This window comes from Eschrichtius robustus, chromosome 16, assembly GCF_028021215.1.
Source record: "Eschrichtius robustus isolate mEscRob2 chromosome 16, mEscRob2.pri, whole genome shotgun sequence".
Lineage (NCBI taxonomy): Eukaryota > Metazoa > Chordata > Mammalia > Artiodactyla > Eschrichtiidae > Eschrichtius > Eschrichtius robustus.
This window is the reverse complement of record NC_090839.1, coordinates 46481200-46502931: the sequence shown is the minus strand read 5'-3', so window position 1 is coordinate 46502931 and position 21732 is coordinate 46481200. Positions and strand designations below refer to the sequence as shown.

The 21732-nt window shown below is 42.3% G+C and overlaps 1 non-coding gene across 1 annotated transcript; it reads left to right on the top strand.

Annotated features, from left to right (window-relative positions):
* Positions 1-2383: 2383 nt before the first annotated feature.
* LOC137750829 (U6 spliceosomal RNA) lies at positions 2384-2487 on the top strand. Its single transcript, XR_011070611.1, has one exon. It is a non-coding gene; the product is annotated as a U6 spliceosomal RNA (small nuclear RNA).
* The last annotated feature ends 19245 nt before the right edge of the window (positions 2488-21732 follow it).

Here is a 21732-nt window from a genome sequence, read left to right as displayed (position 1 = left end):
TGGAATGGCCCCACTCATAGTCAAGGCCACCCAACTGGCACAGCCAGAGAATCTAGATAAGAAGATTCCCCTCCATCTCTTCTCTTCCTAAGGGGGTGGTCCATGCCACCACCAGCCGCCCAGCCTCCAGGTCACACCGGGTGTCTGAGGCGTGGCTGCTCACAGAAACTGGGGCAGCTTGGAATGAAATGGGATCTGTCAGTCAAGATCCATCCGCACCAGCTCTTCGTCTCAGCACCTTGAGAGAGCTTTCCCCACCCTCAGAGCAACCCCTGCATTCCCCGAAGTTGTTGCCTTGACGACCAATGCAACATAGACATGGAGCCCAGAACTCGTGAGGGAAGCAAAGCCTCCGCTCTTTTTTTAACATCTTTATTGGAGTATAATTCCTTTACAATGGTGTGTTAGTTTCTGCTTTATAACAAAGTGAATCAGTCATATGCATACATACATCCCCATATCCCCTCCCTCTGGCGTCTCCCTCCCACCCTCCCTATCCCACCCCTCTAGGTGGTCACAAAGCACCGAGCTGATCTCCCTGTGCTATGCAGCTGCTTCCCACTAGCTATCTAGTTGACATTTGGTAGTATTTATAAGTCCATGACACTCTCTCACTTCGTCCCAGTTTACCCTTCCCCCGCCCCGTGTCCTCAAGGCCATTCTCTACGTCTGTGTCTTTATTCCTGTCCTGCCCCTAGGTTCATCCGAAACTTTTTTTTTTTTTTAAGATTCCGTATGTACGTGTTAGCCTACGGCATTTGTTTTTCTCTTTCTGACTTATTTCACTCTGTATGACAGACTCTAGGTCCATCCAAGTCACTACAAATAACTCAATTTCGTTTCTTTTTACGGCTGAGCAATATTCCATTGTATATATATACCACATCTTCTTTATCCATTCATCTGTCGATGGACACTTAGGTTGCTTCCATGTCCTGGCTATTGTAAATAGAGCTGCAGTGAACATTATGGTACATGACTCTTTTTGAATTATGGTTTTCTCAGGGTATATACCCAGTAGCGGGATTGCTGGGTTATATGGTAGTTCTATTTTAGTCATTTAAGGAACCTCCATACTGTTCTCCATAGTGGCTGTATCAATTTACATTCCCGCCAACAGTGCAAGAGGGTTTCCTTTTCTCCACACCCTCTCCAGCATTTATTGTTTGTAAATTTTTTGATGATGGCCATTCTGACCGGTGTGAGGTGATACCTCACTGTAGTTAGTTTGGATTTGCATTTCTCTAATGATTAGTGATGTTGAGCATCCTTTCATGTGTTTGTTGGCAATCTGTATATCTTCTCTGGAGGAATGTCTATTTAGGTCTTCTGCCTATTTTTGGATTGGGTTTTTGTTTTTTTAATATTGAGCTGCATGAGCTGCTTGTAAATTTTGGAGATTAATCCTTTGTCAGTTGCTTCATTTGCAAATATTTCCCTCTCTTTTCCATTCAGGAATTCAGGGACGCAGGGGTCCTTATGAAGGTGGTAGCAGCAGGTCCCCTAACCTCAGGGCACCGGCTGAACAGAGATTCCCCTGTTACTTTTGGGTTTGATTTGTTAGGCGTCGGCTCAGCTGGCTGCCTCCATTAGGGAGTAGCTTGTTGGTCTCTCCAAGCATCCAGGTGGGGGCCTCCATTTTCAGCCACAGAGGACCAGGAGAAGTGAATACAGCAGCCAAAAGAGGGGGGAATTCTGCCAATTAACTGTGAGCTGCAGGCTGGGGATGGAGTAGTGAGAAAATTGGGGGAAGTGGTGATTTTGACTGTGAGAAGTTACACTGAATTACATTCAAACTTTTAAGAGGGAAAAAAAGTCTATAAATGTTAGACGACTATATAAGGAAGTATTTACTGCTGGGTTGTTTTAAGATGCATTCTCTATCCAGGACGCTGTAATAAACCTTGAAAACAGCACAGTGGCATTTCTTAGCCGAAACCAGTGAAAGGCGTCTAGCCATAATAGCATTTTCCCAATCGGCGCAAAATCATGAATCACCCGTTTCTCTAAGGACCTAATTACTGTCCATGCAGGAGACTCTAATTTCCCCCTCTATTTATCTTATGGCAATAAAAATCGTGTATTTACCATGGATGCCAAAGAATAGATTAAACTGATAAAGAAAAGTATAAGATTAACACGTGCAATTTACTTGGCAGATGGAGGTATTTCATCATTTTACCAAGTTGTTCTCTCTCTGGAGGGAAGCTGTGTGTTGATACTTCACAACCAAGGCCAAGCTGGGGCCAGTCAGACGTCAGTGTTAGGGGAGGTGAAGACTGATCATCGCTGTGGACCAGGGAATGCTCTCCTTGCATCACCGAAGAAGAAAGATAAGAAAGGATCTTTCCTTACACTCTCTAAATTTAACAAAGTTGTAAGTGTGCTTGCTTTGGCAGCATATATACTGAAACTGGAACAATACAGAGAATAACATGGTCCCTGCACAAGGATGACACACAAATTCATAAAGCATTCCTTATTTAAAAGAAAAAAAGTTTTTAAGTATACTGCTGTAGTAAGAAGAACCACACACACATACAAACACACATAAACACACACACAATAAAACAGTATTATATGTGGCAAAAATAGGAAGGTGGCGTCTATAGATACTATCTATACTTCTTAAATTAAGACATAAGTGTACTTATTATTCATAAGTGTGACATATGAATAATAATGACAACTAAAAATGTACTATAAATCCTCCAAGTTACTGGAAGGCAAGCACACATATACCTCAAATATCGAAAAGAAAAGAAAAGAGAGAAAGAAAGAGAAAGAGAGAGAGAAAGGAAAAGAAAGGGGAAAACAAAGCAAAGAAAGGAAAGGCAATGTTTAGAGCAAATGATGGAAATAAAGAGTATATTGAAAACAAATAAAAATCTCAAAAGTAAAGCTAGTAACATGTAAAACATAAAATGTCATGTTTGATTAGTACATTTGGATGACATGACACTAATAAATGTAGAATAAATGTAAATAAAATGTAAATAAAAAAGAAACTAATGAAATCAGATTAGGCAAAGAGTGACCAAGCAAATGTTAACAAAGAGAAAGCTAGGAATCACAGTAATAATATCAGACAAAGATAAAGTTAAAGAAAAAATGATAAACTAACACAAAAAGGATACCAAATATTAATACATGGTCTCACCCACAGTGATAATGCAACTGTATTTTATGTAGTAAATAACAAAGGAAAACAACATAAATCTAGAAACTTCTAAAATAAATCAACAGAAACCAGAAGTAGTATGAGACCAACTCATCCTTATGATATCATGACTGATCAAGTGGATAAAATTTCTCAATTAATTAAGGAGCTAGAGTCATGGTTCTGAAGCCTGAGTTAGCCTCAGCCCAGGTGAGTTTGTTCAAACACAAATCACTGGGCTCCACCCGAGTGGTTCTTCTTCATTTGGTCTGGGTGGGCTCTTGTACCCTGTTCAGATGGAAATTCAGTAGAGAAAACTATCTGAGAAGAGATGATGCCATTGAAAGGTGTGGGATCATGAAGATGAGGATGATTCAACAACGAACTGGTAGCAGAAAGCTCCAGGAAGCTGCAAGGTTTACGCGTGTGGTGCCAGCACCCAGATCTTTGACAGAGAGCCCAAGGGACTCTCAGCAGAGCCTTGAGCTGACTGCAGCCCCAGCATGAAAGCCGCCAGCAGTGGGGTTCAGAGAAGGGACATGATTCCCTTAAGTCTGCACATGAGGACAGAGGGGGAGTTTTCCCCCGAAAGTCTCTGTTTCCAAAATGCAGGCACATTTTGTTACCCCTGGGAGAGAACGGGGCAGAATTCCTCATCCTCTATGGGTCTGTCCATCTTGGTCTTACCTCTCCTTAGCTTCTGAGGTGGTAAAATTTTCCTCAAAAGCTGCTGTCTATTTCTGCCCCCACTTAAAAAAAAACAAAAAACAAAAAAAACTCTGTGTTTGGCCACATGCCAAGTCCTTTACACACATTCCTTTGCTGTGTGACCCTGTGAGGCACACCTTCCACGACCCCCATGTTATGGGTCAGGTATCCAAGGTTGGCGAGTTCACCTACCTGGACATGGGGCACGTGGAAGAGGGGCTCAAACCTCCATCCACCTTGACCCAACTCAAGAGCCACATGACACTCCTCACTGCCCCCTTCTTGTCTGCTAACTCTCTTTCCTTTGCCTTTGTCTCTTTCTCCCAGCAAAGAAGGGTAGGACTTCTAGTGGTTAGTGTTTTATTTATTATTATTTTTTTCTTTTTCCCCGGGTTCTTTCCCAGGAAGTAGTCAAGTTTATACGAGTCTCAGTCAAAGCCACCTCCCATGGCCACCTTCCTCCCTCTGCCAAAACTGCTCTTTCCTCTTGACGTTTTGGTCTGGATGGAAGGTAGAGGCTGTCATCAGAGAATAGTCAGCTGCTAGTAGCCCACAGGCTGGTCTGTCTTCACATGGCCTACCGAGCTGTGCTCAAAGCTGAGTGCCATTCTCAGCTTTGAAAGTCTCCAAAAATGGCAGCATCCTTGGCCAGAGACAAGGCTAACTAGTTCTGCCTAATTCTGTAGCTTAGGAATCATCGCCTTTAAGGTGCCTTTGAACTTTCGTGTTGGTTTGATAGCTTAACTTCCAGAGTTTTGAAGATGCTTTGCTCTCATCTTTGTCTGCCTTTCCTGTGGATCAGAAGGCAACTGTAGGACGAGTGTATCAGACCAGGAAATCTGACCCAGACCCTGGTTTCAGCACCATGGGAGCAGAACATCGGGGGTGGTCTCCAGGAGCCCTCCCTTGCTAGACATTCGGATAGTTCACCAATGCCCTCTGGGAATGCAATGCTACATTCCACCCTGAAGTCTGGAAGACTCTAGACCTTAAGGAGATGGTCATGTTCCAAATATTGAGATAGCAAAACAAACAGGACTGAAGAGCCTCAGGGCACTCCCTTAATTTCCAACTGTTTCCAAAATGTGTTCAGTTGAGCAAAACCCCAAACGTATTGTGTAAAGTCCATTTCACATTAAATCCACATGTCAAACTGAAAGAAACCATCTCCACATGAATCTGATTCATTCACACTTAACTAATACAAAGCTTGGCAAGGAGCAAATTGATGGTCAAGAGGCCCCTTTCAGCGGCCTGAGGACTTCCCCCCTTGCTCCAGGTTGTCCACCCAAGAAGGGGAAAGAGGAAAGTGAACGCTAGACTCCCCACCTGACTCAACATCTTCCATTGGCAAGGCTCTTTCCCCGTCTTATCAGCAATAAAGCACCGATAATGAGAAGACACTGTCCTTGAGTAGGACGGGCGTTGTTAGGTCAAGAAAGGCCCCCGGGCCCATCCACCACACCCTTAAAAAGGGGCTCTCGGACTTGCCTCGCCTCCAACACCATCCTGGGTGAGGGACATTAATTTTTCTCCCCTGAATACCTGAGCATCCAACTGCGTGGTCTTCCTGAGTCCACTTTTGCCCCTCTTTAATCTACCCGCTCCCCACGATCCTTTTGTTTCTGAATGATATTGTTAGTCGTGTGGCTGCTCTGTTCAGGAACTTCTGGCCTCGCTCTCACCTACAAGCCTCATGGACTCAGAGGCACTTTGCATTAAAGATCTTTCTCCCACCCCATCTGAGCAGCCAGCTATTCTGGCCTTTTTGAAAACCTGCTCTTTCATTCCTCTTCCCGGTCTCTTCTTCCCTCACTGCTCTGTTTAAAACTCTGTTCTTTAAAGATCCACTCAAATAATACCTCCTCTATCCAGTTTTTTTTTTTAACTTGTTGCTTTATATAAATTTAGATTTACAGGAAAGATGCAAAAATAGTACGGAGTGTCCCTGAACAATTTCCCCAGCCTCCCCTCTCGCCAGCAATCTTACATAACCATCGTGCAAGTATCAAAACCAAGAAATTCACATTGGTTCAATACCATCAAATAATCTAAGACCTAGTCAATAAATATTTTTTGAGTGCCTATATGCACAGGATGATTGTGGAAAGGACAGAGAGTCACCAGGGAATTAGGGACAAGATGTGTTTCTGGAACCCTTGTTTACTTAGGAAAATTAATTCCCAGAACACTTTGATCCTTGGCGGTTACTGTTCAGTCCCAAACTTCCGGTGCTTCACACAGCTAGTCTCACACACACACCCCATCCTCCTGCTTCCGAGGCTCTACCCTCTATCTGAGTGATGTCAGCTCAGGAGACAGCGTCAAGGAGCCTCCAAGAGAAGTAGAACTGTATCAGCAGAGGATAGAAAGAATCCTCAGGGCCCCAAAGTGATGACAGTTTTGCTTTACATTTATATCAAAATCAAGCTAAAAAATAGACCACAAAGGAATGTGCATGCTTATAAACTAAGAAATGCCTACTTTGTCTAAACTCTGATGGAATCAGAGGCGCTAAGAGGCTTTGGTCCCTGACGTCACGAAACTTTCAAATGTTCTGTTCGTTCAAAAATGGTCTTCCAGTCATTGACAGGGAACACACTATCCTAGTCTGAGACCCACAGATACTCCAAAACTATCCACACCCCTGAGTCTTCACGTGAGGTGGAATGTTTAGGTGTGCTAAGGTGGCCACCCCATGGTGGAGGCCGCTGATGGAATTTAATAATGTAATAAAAAAAAGCTTACATAATCACAAACTAAAAATTACTACTTACAAAATGATAGCTCAAGCCTCTAAAACATACAAGTACTAATTTCATTTTCCTCCAGATTTACTTCCTGAAAAGATGTGTTTCTTGTATTTACGTATATTTGTAATCCAGACTATGTATAGCTCAAGTGAGACATACCGTGTTGAACAAGTATGGGTTTGTGGAGACCGTGGCCTCTGCCCTGGCGGTGCTGGAAACATCCCGTAACTTTGCTGGTGATTATGGTGTGACTGTGGCCTCTGATCAATATCCGTGATCAGGCTGAGGGTGTTTCTCTCTGGCTTCTGAGACAGTAATGGATTCAAAAATGTTGACTCTCCCTCTCTTTCCTGAAAGAAATGCTATTTAATAAGAGTATTTTTCTTTTATTATAGTGTTAGACATACTAGAATTTGATTTATTATCTTTGCTTTTCTATTCATCTGTGAAATTGCCTTCTACATTCCTTTTTCTTTTTTTTTCTTTTTGGATTAGCTTGTTCAGATTTCACTACCTGTTCATTTGTATTCTCTTAATATGTATTGTTCTGAGGCAGTTTATTATATTAAAAAAGTATCTATTCCTTAAATTTAGGTAAAACTTTTCTATAAAACCATCAGGGCATGAAGCCTTTTGAAAAGATGGATTTGACAGACTTTCTAGTTTCTATTATGGTGGCTGGTCTACTAACTCTTTCACCTCTTCTTGGCAAATGTTGGTAATTTATGGAAAAATCATCAAATGCATCTATATTTTTTAATGTTTTGGATGAAATTTATGCAGAATATGCTCTTAAAGAAAAAGCTTTACATCTGTCTGAACATTTCTTTTCTCCTTCACAGCGCTGCAGGTTGTGGCTCTTTGTGTTTTTCTTGAAGAGATGTGCATGAGATTGATTTACTTATTGGTCTTTTCCTGAAAGCAACACTTGGTTTTATTTATCAGTTCTACAGATTGCTTATCTGGGCATTTTGATTTGATTTTAAATTTGTTAGTGACTACTTTGGTGTTTGTAAATGATTTTCTCTAACTTCCTTTGGTTGTACATTCTTTAACCTTGAGTAACTTCTAGTGAATATATTTCCAAATAGTTTTACTTGTTAATTACAACATTTATGACCATGGGTTTTCTTCTGCTATAATTTTGGACCAATATACAGTGTCCTCCTTATCTTGGACTTCTAAAAAGTCCATAATTTTAGTTTAGTTTTTTTTTTTTTCCAGTTTGATCTAAGGACTATTTTTGAATTAATAATTATTATTTTTAATTTCAGATGATTAGATTGGTAGGAGCGGAAGGGGATGGGGGAAGTGTTATTTTAGTTTCCACTTGTGTTAAGATTCTGTTTTTCTGGTTTCTATTTATTGCTTTTGTTTCTCTGTTATTCTGCTTCTCTGGTTATTCTCCAGTAAACAATAGGAGATATAATATGATTTATATATGATATAGTATAAGGAATTGGCTCACAGGAGACTGGGAAGTCCCAAGACCTTCAGACCAGGAAAGCAGGTAACAAAATTCCAGCCTGAGTCCATCTGAAAGGAGTTTGTTAAACACCGTGCCTTGGTTGTGTTTTTATGAGATTCTCCTTATATTTCTAACAGTCATTGCCACAGATGTTCACTGACACTCTTGCACATACATATACATAAACATTCATGAACATTTCGTTTTCTTGGTAGATTTTACCTTTGACTTTAAATGATGCCTCATGAAGTTTCAGTATTGATGTTGCTATTGTCTTTTTGTAGTATAGTATGTTCTTGTTCCATCCTTTTATTTTCTTTATTAAATTTCCAATCTTTTTCTTTTAAAAATAGTATAGCATTTATGAGTGTGGCCTCCGAAGTCCACTCATTCGATTCCCTGGCTCCACCCTGGCCAGTTACTTATCTAACTATCTCTCTGTCTCCTTGTTGAGATACAGCATATGTTAAAGGGTTTGAAAGTGCCTGGCATGTAGTGAGAACCCAATGGATGTTTATCTATGGGTCATTTTTATTACTACCATTTTATTTTCTATTATAAATAGCAAAACATTTATCTTATAAATAGTGAAGCATTAGAATTTAGTTTTTTAAATCCAGTCTGAGGACAATATATTTTAACAGGGTGAGTTAAAATCCATCCAAGTTAATTTTCACCGTCAACAGCGGGGGTTTTATACCTCTGCTTTCTTTCACATTTTCTGTTCACTCTGATTTCTTACTATTTCATTATTTTCCCTTCCTTGACTTTAACTGGATCCTGACTCAGTTGTGAAAGGTCTGTGATTCTGGAAATGTATCCATTTCAACTGGGTTATCCAATTTTGTAGCAGAGTACTGTTCATAGTGTTCTCTTATACTTCTTTTTGTTTCTGTAAAATCTGTTGTAATGTCTCCTCTTTCATTTCTGATTTTAGTTATTTGATTCTTTTCTCTATTTTTTTCTCAGGCTAGCTAAAGATTTGTCAACTTTGTTGATATTTTCAGAGAATCAATTCCTGGTTTCATTGATTTTCTGAATTGATTTTCCAGTCTCTATTTTGTTTATCTCTGTTCTAATAGTTATTATGGGTTCCTTTTGCTATCTTTGGGTTTAGTTTTGCTCTTCCTTTTCTAATTTCTTAAGGTATAAAGTTTGGTTGTTTATTTGAGACATTTCTTCTTTTTTAATGTAAGCATTTGCAGTTATAAATTTTCCTCTTAGGACTGCTTTCACTGTATTCTATAAGTTTTGGTATGTTATGTTTTCATTTGCATTTGTCTCAATATATTTTAAATTTCTCTAGTGAATTCCCTATTGAACCCTTGGTCTTTTAAGATTGTGGTGTTTAATTTTCACATATTTGTGGATTTTTCTGTTTTCTAGGTCCATTCTACTGTGATCAGAAAAGATATGGTATATGATTTCAGTCTTTTTAAGTTTATTGAGACTTGTTTTGTGGCCTAAGATATGGTCTATATTGTAGAATGTTCCATGTGCACTTGAGGAAAATGTGTATTTTGATGCTGTTGGGGAGACTGTTCTTTATGTCTGTTAGGTCCAATTGACTTAGAGTGTTGTTCAACTTCTCTTTAGGCAGACTTAGAGAAATTGCAAGTTCAATTCCAGACCACTGCAATAAAATGAATATCAATATAAAGGGAGTCACAGGAATTTTTTGGTTTCCCAGTGCATATAAAAGTTTTGTTTACACTACACAGTAATCTGTTAAGTGTGCAATAGCATTATGTCTAAAAAACAATGTACATGCCTTAATTTAAAAATACTTTATTGCTAAAAAATTATAACTATCATCTGACAATGGAGAGTTGCCATAAACCTACAAGGACCTGGAGCTTTCTGATCTGCTATCCTGCTAATGTCAATCTGAGATAATTATTTCTTAAAAATATAAAATCTACATTTCATAAGTTGCTCAATTACTCTTATCAGGTATACTTGAGGCCTACATAAAATTTTAAGCTGAAGAAACTCTTTCCAAATATTGCCGCACAAAGATTTCTAACCTGGAGAGAACCCTGCTTCACTACAACAGTCAAGATTCTGATGTCCCAAAGGACAAAATAATCGAGATTCTCAAGAACACTTATTTTTATCAAGGTCAATGTGTAGGAGTTGTCTGGTTCAGATACATAATTGATGGAGATATTTCTCTTAGATCTTGAATAAGTTTTTTGTTGAGCTGGGCAGACTTCTCAGCAAACACAGTGTTCTCAATACTCCTGAGTACTTTAAAATTTCCAATGATTTCTGTTTCTCAGAAAACTTCTTGCTTTTAGTAATATCTCAGAGGATGTCAACAGAAATCTATTTCAGTGTCACAGTGTTACAGTGGGTCTGTTTTATCCTTTACATTCTTATTTCTGGAAGACAGCTCTTTTAGAGGTTTTATCTCTCTCTTCACTCTTATATAGAACTTTATAAGAGATCCAGTTTATTAGCTCACCCAGAAAAAGCCAGGCATATCCTAGTCAGACTGCCTGAGAGTGACTGGCTTTGTCTTCTGCTCAGTAAATGCTTCCCAGCTCTCTCCCTATTGCAGCTCCTCACACAGTTGTGATAAGAATTAGGAATGGAGTGTGTCTCTCTCTACTTGCTTATCTCTCTGCCTAATAAAGCACTGGCTGGGGCCGTAGCACTAACTAGAGTGTTTGTTCACTGTCTTTAAGTGGTTCCTCCAGAAATTAAGGGCTGACTCCAGGAAACCAGTGGGGGAGTAGGAAATTGAACCAGGGGAGGGGAGGAAGTCAACAAAAGGTGCCTTATTGAGCAGTTTACTTCAGAGAACAGCTGCAGCTCAGTCCCCAGGGCCATCTGAGAGAGCAGGTAAGACACATCTCTGAGTTGTCCTATCCAGGAAACAAGGAAGGTGGGGTGTTTGTCCACCAATTTCTCTCTGTCACTGACTGAGGGCTTCTCCTGAGGGATACTAACTCCCCAGCATTTCTGGCCCCTCCATGGGAGGAGAGCAGGTTTAGACAACTAGAAGTGGCCCACTGGCCAAGGCTCTCAAGTACCTGCAGTTGGCATTCTTAGCATCCGGTCTGCACAATGTAGGAGGATGAGGATGGGAGGACATGCATGGGTACCAACCACATCTGCTACACTCCCTCTGTACTTCCTTCTACTCGTGGGAAAAAAATAGTAAGATTCCAGCCTTCCTTAGCAATTCTCCAGACATATGCTCTGAGAAGGCCTAGGAAAAAAAGGAAATCATGATTTTGACAATTAAATCTTCCAGTATGTGACCTTTTCTGTAAGCTGAAAGCATTTCCAAGAGAATAGAGTACTATTCACAGAGAAAGGTCCATTTTCCCCTGACTTTAAGGTGTGGCTCTGTATACAAATGCATTAATTCACTGTTAACATAAAATAAAAGTCTCAGAATATTAGCATTCTCTATGATGTGATCAGCATAAACTAAGCATGCTGATATTGCTGAAGCAGCAACAACCAGAGGAGGGATCTTTCTATACCAAAAATTCAGTTTATTTTCTGCTGACTGCTTTAAAAAATTATATATATATATATATATATATATAAATATATAAATATATATATATATATATATATATATATATATATATATATATATATATATATATATGATGTATATTTGAGATGTCCTTGAGATGAACTCAGCTGATTACCTTTAGTACATTCTCATGGAGAAAAATGTTTTTACAGAACACGACTACATCTATTCAGGAAATATTTATCGAGGACCTAAAGTGTGCCAGATACTGTGCCTGGCACAGTAGATAAGTGATAAAAGCCCACAAGCCTTGTCCCCAAGGATCCCACACCTTAGGAGGGAAGAGCAAGGCAAGGAGAGGACATGGATCAGCAGAGGAAGGTCACAGAGAGGAATGGTCGTGAGTGTGAACCCTGGAGCCAGACTGTCTCAGCTCAAACCCTGCTTCTGACCCTCACTGATTGTCCTGAGACAATTATGGAGCTCCTAATCTTCAGCTGTGCTCATTTCTGATGCGGTAATAACACTACCCACAAGTTATGGGGGCATGAAGACTAAAGGAATTTAGCATAATGCTGGCCACTCAGTGCACAGTAAATGTCAGCTGTTGTTAGTACAGAAAAAGAACTGGATTAATAATCAATTGCCACAGAACAAATTACCATAAATTTATAAGCTTAAAGCAAGACACACTTACTATCTTTCAGTGTTTGTGGGTCAGAAGTCCAGGCACAGCTTAACTGTGTCCTGTACTTCAGGATCTCTCACAGGCTTCAATCAAGGTGTCAGCTGGGGCTGGGGTTCCACCCGAAGACTCAACTGGGGAAGGGTCTTGTGGGGTTGTTCCTTGAGGGCTGGAGCAAGGGCCTCAGCTCCTCGCTGGCTGTTGGCTGGAGGCCACCCTCATCCCTTGCCATGTGATCTCCCCAGCATGGCAGCTGCTTCATCAAAGGGACAATGAGGAGAGTTTGCCAGCAAGAGATGAGCAGTTACGAGTGATCTACTCACAGAAGGGACCTCCGTCACCAATAAAATGTTGTCACATTTTATTGGTTGGAAGCAAGTCACAGGTCTCACCCAGACTCAAAGGGAGGAGATTCCTAAAGAGTCTGAACACCAGAAGGTGGAGATAATTGGGGGCATGTTAGGGTCTCCTGCCACAAACGTGTTTTAAATATAAAACGGTGTAAATTGTCTGCTTCAAAGAGATGAGATGAGATTAATTAGTAAAGGATATCAAGGAAGCTTCTTCAGAGAGCACCTGCTAAACTGAGACCAGAAATGTAGGGATTTTCCAGGAGGACCAAGAGCCAAGGGCATCCCGGGAAGAGAAGCATCCTATACAAGGGCAAGCAGTGGCAAGACCATGTATTCTCATCCTGGGGGCCACATGGTGGGATGAAGAAGTGGGCAAGGAAGGGCATTGTATTTCACCGAAGTACTTTCTACCTCCCCCTCTGCATCCACGCCACCCCTCTCCCCTGCTCTGTGCCCTGGGAGGCTGACCATCACAGTCCTGTCCCCTGGCTCCAACTGGGTTCAAACAATGGTGGACATTCCAGGAGGTGAGAGGGCAGGAGGAGAGAGAGATTGGGATGCTTCTGTTCTCTGGACCCCTCTGTGGGTTTGCTTCGACCTGGTGGGATCCTTGGACAAAGAGTAAGACCCTCACCGCTGGCTGTGTCTCCAGATTCCATGACCACCCCTCCCCTCACCTCTTTCAGGCCTGGGGGTGATGACAGCTTCCTTTGTTTCTAGATTAGGGGCACATTTCTTGTGACTTTCTTACCCATTGCCCACAATTCTGCAAATGCTCCCTTTATGAAAATGTCTTCAGATTATCCACTTTGGTTGTGGTCTCTGTTTTCTGCTAGGGTTAGGCTCACCCTAGACTTGCTGTGTTCCTGATGAGGGATGCTGAGGCCCATAAGTGAGGCAAGGGGGCAGTGAGGAGACGGTGGCGCACAGGCATGTGTGGAGTATTATCCCAAGGACCTAGCATCTTACGGGAAGAGAAGAGAATTCAGATGGCTTCCTGGTCTGTGCTTGGCCTTCAGAGAATGGCTGTGCCCGTCACCCAGGGGAAAAGTTCAGAGGAAGGGTGGGTTTAACAAATAGATGATGAAGATTTGGATCGGACATGCAGGATCAGAGGGTCACATGGAGCAGAGAGCGATGTGCATGAGACATGGGACATAGGAGTTTGTAACCAAGAATGTGTTCTGAACTAGAGATCCAATACAGGAGGCATCAGTTTGAAGTTTGTGTTTAAAAAAGTGGGGGAGGAAGAGGTTGTCTAAGGAGAGTGTGTGGAGTGAGAGAAGCAAGACATTTGAGAAATAATTTAGGGGGAATAAAGACCTAATAGATCTATAAGAACACCTGAATATTTTACCATTTTCATAATACAAATGTTTTCCCCTTTTTGATTTATTCCACAAATATTTTTGACCAACTGCTATGTGACAGGCATTGTTCTAGATGCATGTGGTCCATCAATGGTCCAGAAAGGCACCAGCGTCTTGCCTCACGGGGCTGCGTTCTGGCAGGGGAGGCGGAAAGTAAAAACGAGCCCTAATGAGTCAATATTATAGTAGCTTAGAAGGTGATGACAATACAAAGGAAAAAGTGTGTGTGGGGCGGGCCTTGGAGAAGGAGTCTCCAAGGAAGCCAGGTGGCCGATCTTGATATCAGGATGGAAAACTGCTCCAGGCAGAGCGAAGACAGGAACTCTAAGAGAGGAAAAAGCCTGGCGTGGCCAAGGGCCCGCAAGAAGGTCAAGGTGGAGAGTGAGCTGGACAGAGGAGGAGAGATGATGTCAGAGATGTAACAGGAGACAGAAGTCATGGAGAAACACCGGACGACAGAGGATAGCCCTGGGGGAGGGCACTGGGAGGAGGAGGTGTCACCGTGGGGAGGGGGGGTCACTGTGAGAAGGGGGCAGCCACTCTTGGGGGGGGCACCGTGAGAAGAGGAGAGCCACTGTGGGGGGAGTCACCGTAAGGAGGCGGGAGCCACTGTTATGAGGGGGGGGGCACTGTGAGAAGGGGGGTCACCGTGAGGAAGGGGGAGCCACTGTTAGTAGGGGGACACCATGAGAAGGGAGGAGGCATCATGATGAGGGGGGTCACTGTGAGTTGCCAATGTGAAGACTGGTGACCCCTTGATGGTTTGAACAAGATAGCGATGCGAGCTGACTTCCGTTTTAACAGGACCACTTTGTCCCTGGTGGGGTGTCTGGAGGAGCTGGGGGTAGAAGCAGGGGGATTCCGCAGAAGGCCTTGCACAAGGGACACTGTGGTGAATGTGACCACCTGGTAACAGCAAGAGGGTGAGAGTGGATGGGTTACGTGCACATTTTGAAGATAGAGCCAATAGGGGAAAAACCAGAATATTTCCTAGGAGTCACTGATTCAGAGGAGGATCATCAGTGGATTCTAAAATCAGTGGTGAAATCTTGATGAGAGACAGGATATTTACAAAGTCTTCAGGTATCTTCTCACAAGAGATTTATTAATTGCAAAAATAGGGGAAGCCTGGCAGACGCCATACTAACTAACCAGGGGATCAGCGTTGACGTCACCAGTAGTGAGACAGATGGACATTGTGTGCCTGGACGGTACGAAGCACCTTGGAGGACACAACTTTCATTTGGAGCCTTGCCCACAATGTAACATCAGACAACCCCAAATTCCGGGGTGTTCTGCAAGATACCTGGCCTGTACTCAAAAAGGAAAAGAAAAAAGTAAGCACAACAACTGAGGAATTGCTTCTGACTTTAAAACACTGAAATTCATTGATAAGATCGTGAGCCACTCTTTTTTCCTTTTGCCATAGATGACATTATTGGGTCAACTGATAAAATCTAAATTAGGTCTTTAGATTAGAAACAATATTACACCACTGTAATTTCCTGATTTTAATACTAGTCCTGGGTTAAGTAAGAGAATGTACTTGTATGCTCTGAAGTAACTAACAATAAAAAGAGTTAGACGTCATATCTTACTTACTTACTTACATACTTACTCCCAAATGACCAGAATAAACACTAAAATACATAGAATGATAATGCAAATGTGGGAAAATGTGAACTTTGGGGGAATCTGGGTGAAAGATACACAGGAAGTCCTCATATTATCCTTGCAACTTTTCCGTAAGTCTAAAATTATTTCAAATGATAAAAGCTTATTTTGTTCATAAAAACACTTTCCAGAAATTTTGGGAATTTCCAGAGTTCTTCAATTCTCTCATCAATTGCTGCTTATGATTAAATGCCAATAGATGTTGCATTAAAGACATATTTAAATCCCTAAAATAAGATAACCAATAACCAATTCAACTGCCTTGAACAAAGGGGTTTCTGGGTAAACAGCAATGTTGGTGCCATAGTCCTTGAAACTCTCCCCATCCCCGCATTAAAACAGGCAGGGAAGACCCCTATAAGCCCCACACATAAGCAGATGAAGACACACAGCCAAGAGGCACAATTCCTGGATGCTATCAGCATGGGATGTTGGGTGGCGTACAGAAAAGGAAGCAACAAGATATCTGGTAGTGGACCTCCAGAGTTCCCAACAGGGGCGCTGGCAGAGAGGGCCCCCCAGTGGGATGGGCTATCACTGACAATGTGTAGGATTGTTGTACACAGTGATGATTAAGAGCAGACAGATTTTAGTCACTGATACTATCATTTGCATATTCCCTGTAGATGACGTACTCCCTGCCCCAGCCTCTCAGAGTTGGTCACTAACATCACAAAAAGAGACAACCAGACCTCAGGGCCTCCTGATGGGTGATAACCACATCGCCTACAGTCCTGCCAGAGGCACGGAACCTGATTTCAATTCAATTTACGGGAAATACCCAGGACCGAGGGGCAGCTTGAACTGTGCAGGAGAGTGCCACCAGCACAACGTGTGCTGCAGACCAAATGGCAAGGCTTTGCTTGTTCCATGACAATTGTAAGGAAAAGAAAGGAATGAGGGGTAATCGACACACCAAAAGAGACTAAAATAACAAAGCAAATTTAAAAGTATTGTTGATAATAAACTATAGTATCCAGGGGTGGACATTTTGTTTTAAAACTACGAAGAAATACAGGAGATGATTACTATCACATTAGGGAGAGTGGTTACATTTAGGGGAGAGAATGTGATTAGATTCTACGGGCTTCTGAGGTGACTGGCAAAGTCCCATTTCCTGGCCTGGGTGATCACATCTGTGTTTGCTTTACAGTGCTCATTAAGCTATGTATTGTGTCTGTGTCCCACTTTATAATAAATTATTTTATTAGTGCCTTGAACAATAGAGGGAATAGTTGGCTGGCTAATGCTTAGATGCCACTAACTGGAAGCCCAGTGTACAAAGCTCTAGAAGGAGCTTTGTCTAGCAACTCTTACCTTGTCACCAGGAGACTGGTTTTCTTTGTCTCTTGGCTCTGTTCTCCACGGTTTGAGTAAGGTTCTTGCCTCATAGTAGTAAAATGACTGCAGCTACCCCAGCCCTAATCTCTTCACCCCACCCTATCCACACGGGAAAAAAATCTTTCTTCTAGGAGCTCCAGCAGAGTAATGGAATCACTCTCACTGGTCCAGACAAGGTCACATACCCATCCCTAAACCAGTCATTGGCTAAACCAACCCAATCCCAAGGTAATCAGTAATTGATTCTGAGCTTGGCAGAGGGAAATAGCCACATAGCTGGTAGGAGACAAGAGAATGGGGGCCGGGAAAGCACTCCAAAATGATGTCTACTATACACTCCAGACCTAAAGATTCTCTTGACTTAACCCACTGGGTAGCAGAACCAGAGGCGAAGGTGGAGATTAGTCGAGAGGAGATGAAGACAACGGCTTCATGAGATGAGTGGTCTTCAGAGAGTGGCCCCAGGAGGAAAAGCTCCAGGTTTTATCCAGGTGGACCCGAGCTCTCCCCAGCCCCGAGGTTCCCCCTGCACGAGGACCCCACACGTGTGCACCGTGTGCTGGTACCTGCCACCATGCACCAGATGCTGGGCTAAGAGTGTTACATGCATGTCGCTTCTTCAAACACTCCTCCTCCCACCATGAGGGGTTCCAGCATTGCCCTTAGAGAAGGGACATGAGGGCACCAACAGATGGGCTGATAGGCCCTAGCTCTGCAGCTGGTAGGTGGCAGCGTCCAGATTCAAAACTATGTCTGTCTGAGGACAAATCACGTGCTCTTAACCACTCCACTCTTCATGAAAACCTGTCAGATGGACACTGTCTCGCCTTTGGAAAACTGGGCAAATTGGAGTCTGGGGGGACTTGACTAAGGAGGGAGGTTAAGGAGAACACTGGACGTGGACCTGTCATTCAACAGCAGATACAAAGTAAGGTCCACTCTGCGCTCACATCTCTCTCCATAAACTGAATCTGTCTCTCAGGAGGGACTTGCCCAGCACCCATGACATTCAGGAGCCCACGGTGGCCTACAGCTCGGCCCCTGTGTCTCCTTTGTGCCAAGGACCTTCTGGCAGTGTAGGTAAGCCATCAGTCCCCGTCTCAGAAAGATGTTTTCCAGTTTGCAAAATACACAGGATTATAAGGGAATGTGCCAATCAAAAAAAAAAAAAAAATATATATATATATATATATAAATATGTTACGTAATAAATATGTTCTTCTTTAACAAACTGGGGAAATAAAGATCTAGCCGTGGACCTCATACTGACCATGATTTCAAAGTATTGATGAGTATAAAGGATGAGTCCAGATACCTGTGACAACTTTAATATGATATCAAAATACCTGTGATTTTTTAGGATGACAGAAAGCACAGGTTTTGCTAACATGGCTGTGGTTTACTTTCTACATTCATAATGGAAGCACCTGTGAAGCTTCTAAGGAAAGTGAAATAAGACATAGGTTTTGCTCTTCACCCAAGGTCACAGATCTCCCTCAGTTAGGAACTCTGCCCCAGAGAGGGTTTCCACAGCAATAGTATTCTTTGGGGATCCACATAGGGTAGCACAGTGGTGTAGACTAGACTTATAAGAAAATTTTCTATGTAAAGTTTATAAAAAGAGATACAGCACATCAAGGAAGAGCTCTTGTCCTTTACAAGATATACTGTGTTTCTTCAGTTTTCATTTCTGAATGAAATCAAAGAGAGAAGGCAGGTCACAACTTCTTGTTTGTGTGTCTCTCAGCTGGAATGCCCACGTGGAATCCCCGGGAAGGGAGGGATATTTTTGTTGGTTTAAGCAGAGGATAGAAATCTAATAGTGTGTTTACATTTAGACCATACTAAAAAAGCAGCCCAGAAAGATTCTTCGAGGGTCCTGCATCCATATGCATATATATGACTAAAGGAATTGTTTTTTCAGAGAAGACATTTTTCCAATTCCAGCCTGCATTTCTCTAATTCACTGAGTTTGAAAATGAAATGAGCGTTTCTGGTGTCTTGTACTTTTGCTTAGGTACAGGAAACACTTAAGCTTTGTCATAAAACTGGAGCAGTGCAGCCTGGCTGGGTCCTGGTGACATATTCTGATCTGGAACAAGATACCCAGTGATTTTATTTTATCCTTACTCAGGTTTTCTCAGCAAGGATGAGAAGAGTCTGGAGCAGTGCAGCGTATGAGTCAGGGCCAGGCTGGAGGAAGGTACAAGTCTTTCCTGTTAGAATGTTTCTGAACCCTGACCTCCTGCTAAGAGGAAATGCTGTACCTGCAAGATCCTAGGGGAAGAAGCCACAGGACTTGCTGTCACATCTGGTCCAGTCCAGACTCCATCACCCAGGAGGTCGGGCGAGGGCCAGGAAGTCTGGGCCACTGTTGTAGTCAGTTTGAGCTGCTGTAACAAAATACCCTAGACTGGGTGGCTTAAACAACAGGCATCAATTTCTCAAGATGAGGGTGACAACATGGTTGAGTTCTTGGTGAGGGCTCCCTTTTGGGTTTGCAGAAGGCTGCCTTCTTGCTGGGTCCTCACACAGCACAGGGGGAGCAAGCTCTGGTTTCTTGCTCTTCTTATAAGGACACTAATCCCGTCATGGGGGTTCCACCCTCATGGCATTATTGGAACCCAATTGCCTCCCAAAGGCCTCACCTCCAAATACTACCACGCTGGGGATTAGAGTTTCAACAACTGGATTTGGGGAGACACAAACGTTCAGTCCACAGCAGCTGCATGTTTTCAAAGATCTTCAGAGAAGGTCTGATAAGTCCACACCCTCATTAATACACACTTACAGTGAAACAATCTTTCTTTCTGAAAAAACTGTCCTTCGGTCAACTTCATGCTACAAAATACCAACTATATTTATATTTTTTAAGTGAAAGAAGCTTAATTCCTTAATTCCTTCTCATGGATTATATAAATTATCAAAAAATAACCTCATGAAGGGGAAAAGTGAAAGTCACTTGAGATCCCATGGTCCAGAGACAACCCTCATACAGTCTGGTGAACAGACATCTCTCCAGGTGTACTCCAGGTGTACTCACCTGTGTGTGCCCATATGTGTCCACAGACATAAAATGTGTGCAGTAGATGTGGCCTTTACCCTGTTTCACATTGATTTTTCAACTCAAAATCTTTCCTCATCACCAAATACAGGTGCCCGTCATCGTGGGTGTCACAGTAACCCATGACCTATCTGTGAAGCAATTTGTTTAAACACCTGTCTGTCAATCGGCCAGCACTTATGTTGTTTCCTACTCAGATGAGCAGCCCTGCAGGCACCTCTGCACTCATTTGATGCTCTCTTGAGGAGACGTGCCTGGACTTGGAAGAGGCTAAGATCTCATTTCACACTTTGCCCCCAGAGAAGTTATAGTCATTTTTATTCCCATCAACCCCATGGGGGGTGCACATTTCCCCTCACCCAGGTCAGCTGTAGATTTACTAACCTTTGCGACCTTTACCAGTCGGATCATTGAAAACTTTTATAGCTTCGGCTTACATTTATTTGATGCCAACAGCTTAAACCCCTTTCTCGCAGATGTATTGACTAGCCAGACTTAATTAACTAACAAACAAAAAAAGCACACAGATTATCCTTTTGAAGAAGATGCAACATTAAGTAGTTATCAACTGCAGAATCTTGAAAAATAAGCTCTGAACTAGAACAAATCTTAAATTTTCCCATGATGTCACAGGATTTCAAGTCAGGAACAGTATCATTTGGAACTCTTATCTACTAAATATTGTCTTTCTTTTTAAGTGATCGGTTATCTTGGTCTATTTTCCAGGCTCAGTTATTTTGCCGGCAAAAGACAGATAATGGCATGTCAGTGCTTCTGTGTGTAGAGATTGGACTTTAGCGTTGGCTACATCTAGGTTAGAAACCTGACCCCTCTCCATACTAACTGGTCTCAAGTTGGTTCCCTTTCCTTTTCTCCTAAAAATATTACTTATATTCTTAAAAATAGGTGTTTAAGAATGAGTAAATAATACCATTCTCACTTTGCACATAGAAATGGAAAGAAGTTGTTATTTGTCCAAAGGAAAAACTGCAGGTAAACATTTATGTTGAGCCCGCACACCTACCATACCCATTTTTCTCCGAGAAAGGGATGGAGGGGGTTAGGGTGTCAACTTCCAGAACGAAGAAATGACTGGCCAGGGTCTGACATCTAAATGGTAGATCTGGGTTGGAACACAGTCATGCTGACCCCTGATCCAACATCCCCCCTCTCCCCTATGTGATAAACAAAACACAAGGTAACTCTAACAGCCCTTTCATGAACTGCAACTCAGAGCCAAGGTGACCCATGGCACGGTCACTGCAAATCCCACAGACAGCACTCGTCCAAACCACGGTCCAGGAACAGGCTCCAAACTTACTGCTGGCCCAGGCCTTCTGCAAGTTCTCCATCCCACAAAAGGATGCTGCAAAATCTCATCACATTTCATTCTTGAGAAACCAGAATTAATGACTTTTTTCAGGAAGAACGTTTCTTTCCACCCGCAAGGATGAAGCTATCTTTCTCCCTCTCTCTCCTCCCATAAATCCCATGAAGTTGTGCAATCAATTCAAATTAAATATTAGCTAAATAAATCATCCCTCAGTGGTGCTGAGACTGTCGCCTGCCTTCTTACTCAATAAAGACACATTTGATGCCAGAAATTATGCTATCATCTGCCTATCAGTAAATATTTGCCTAAAGGCAAGGTTCTAAGTGT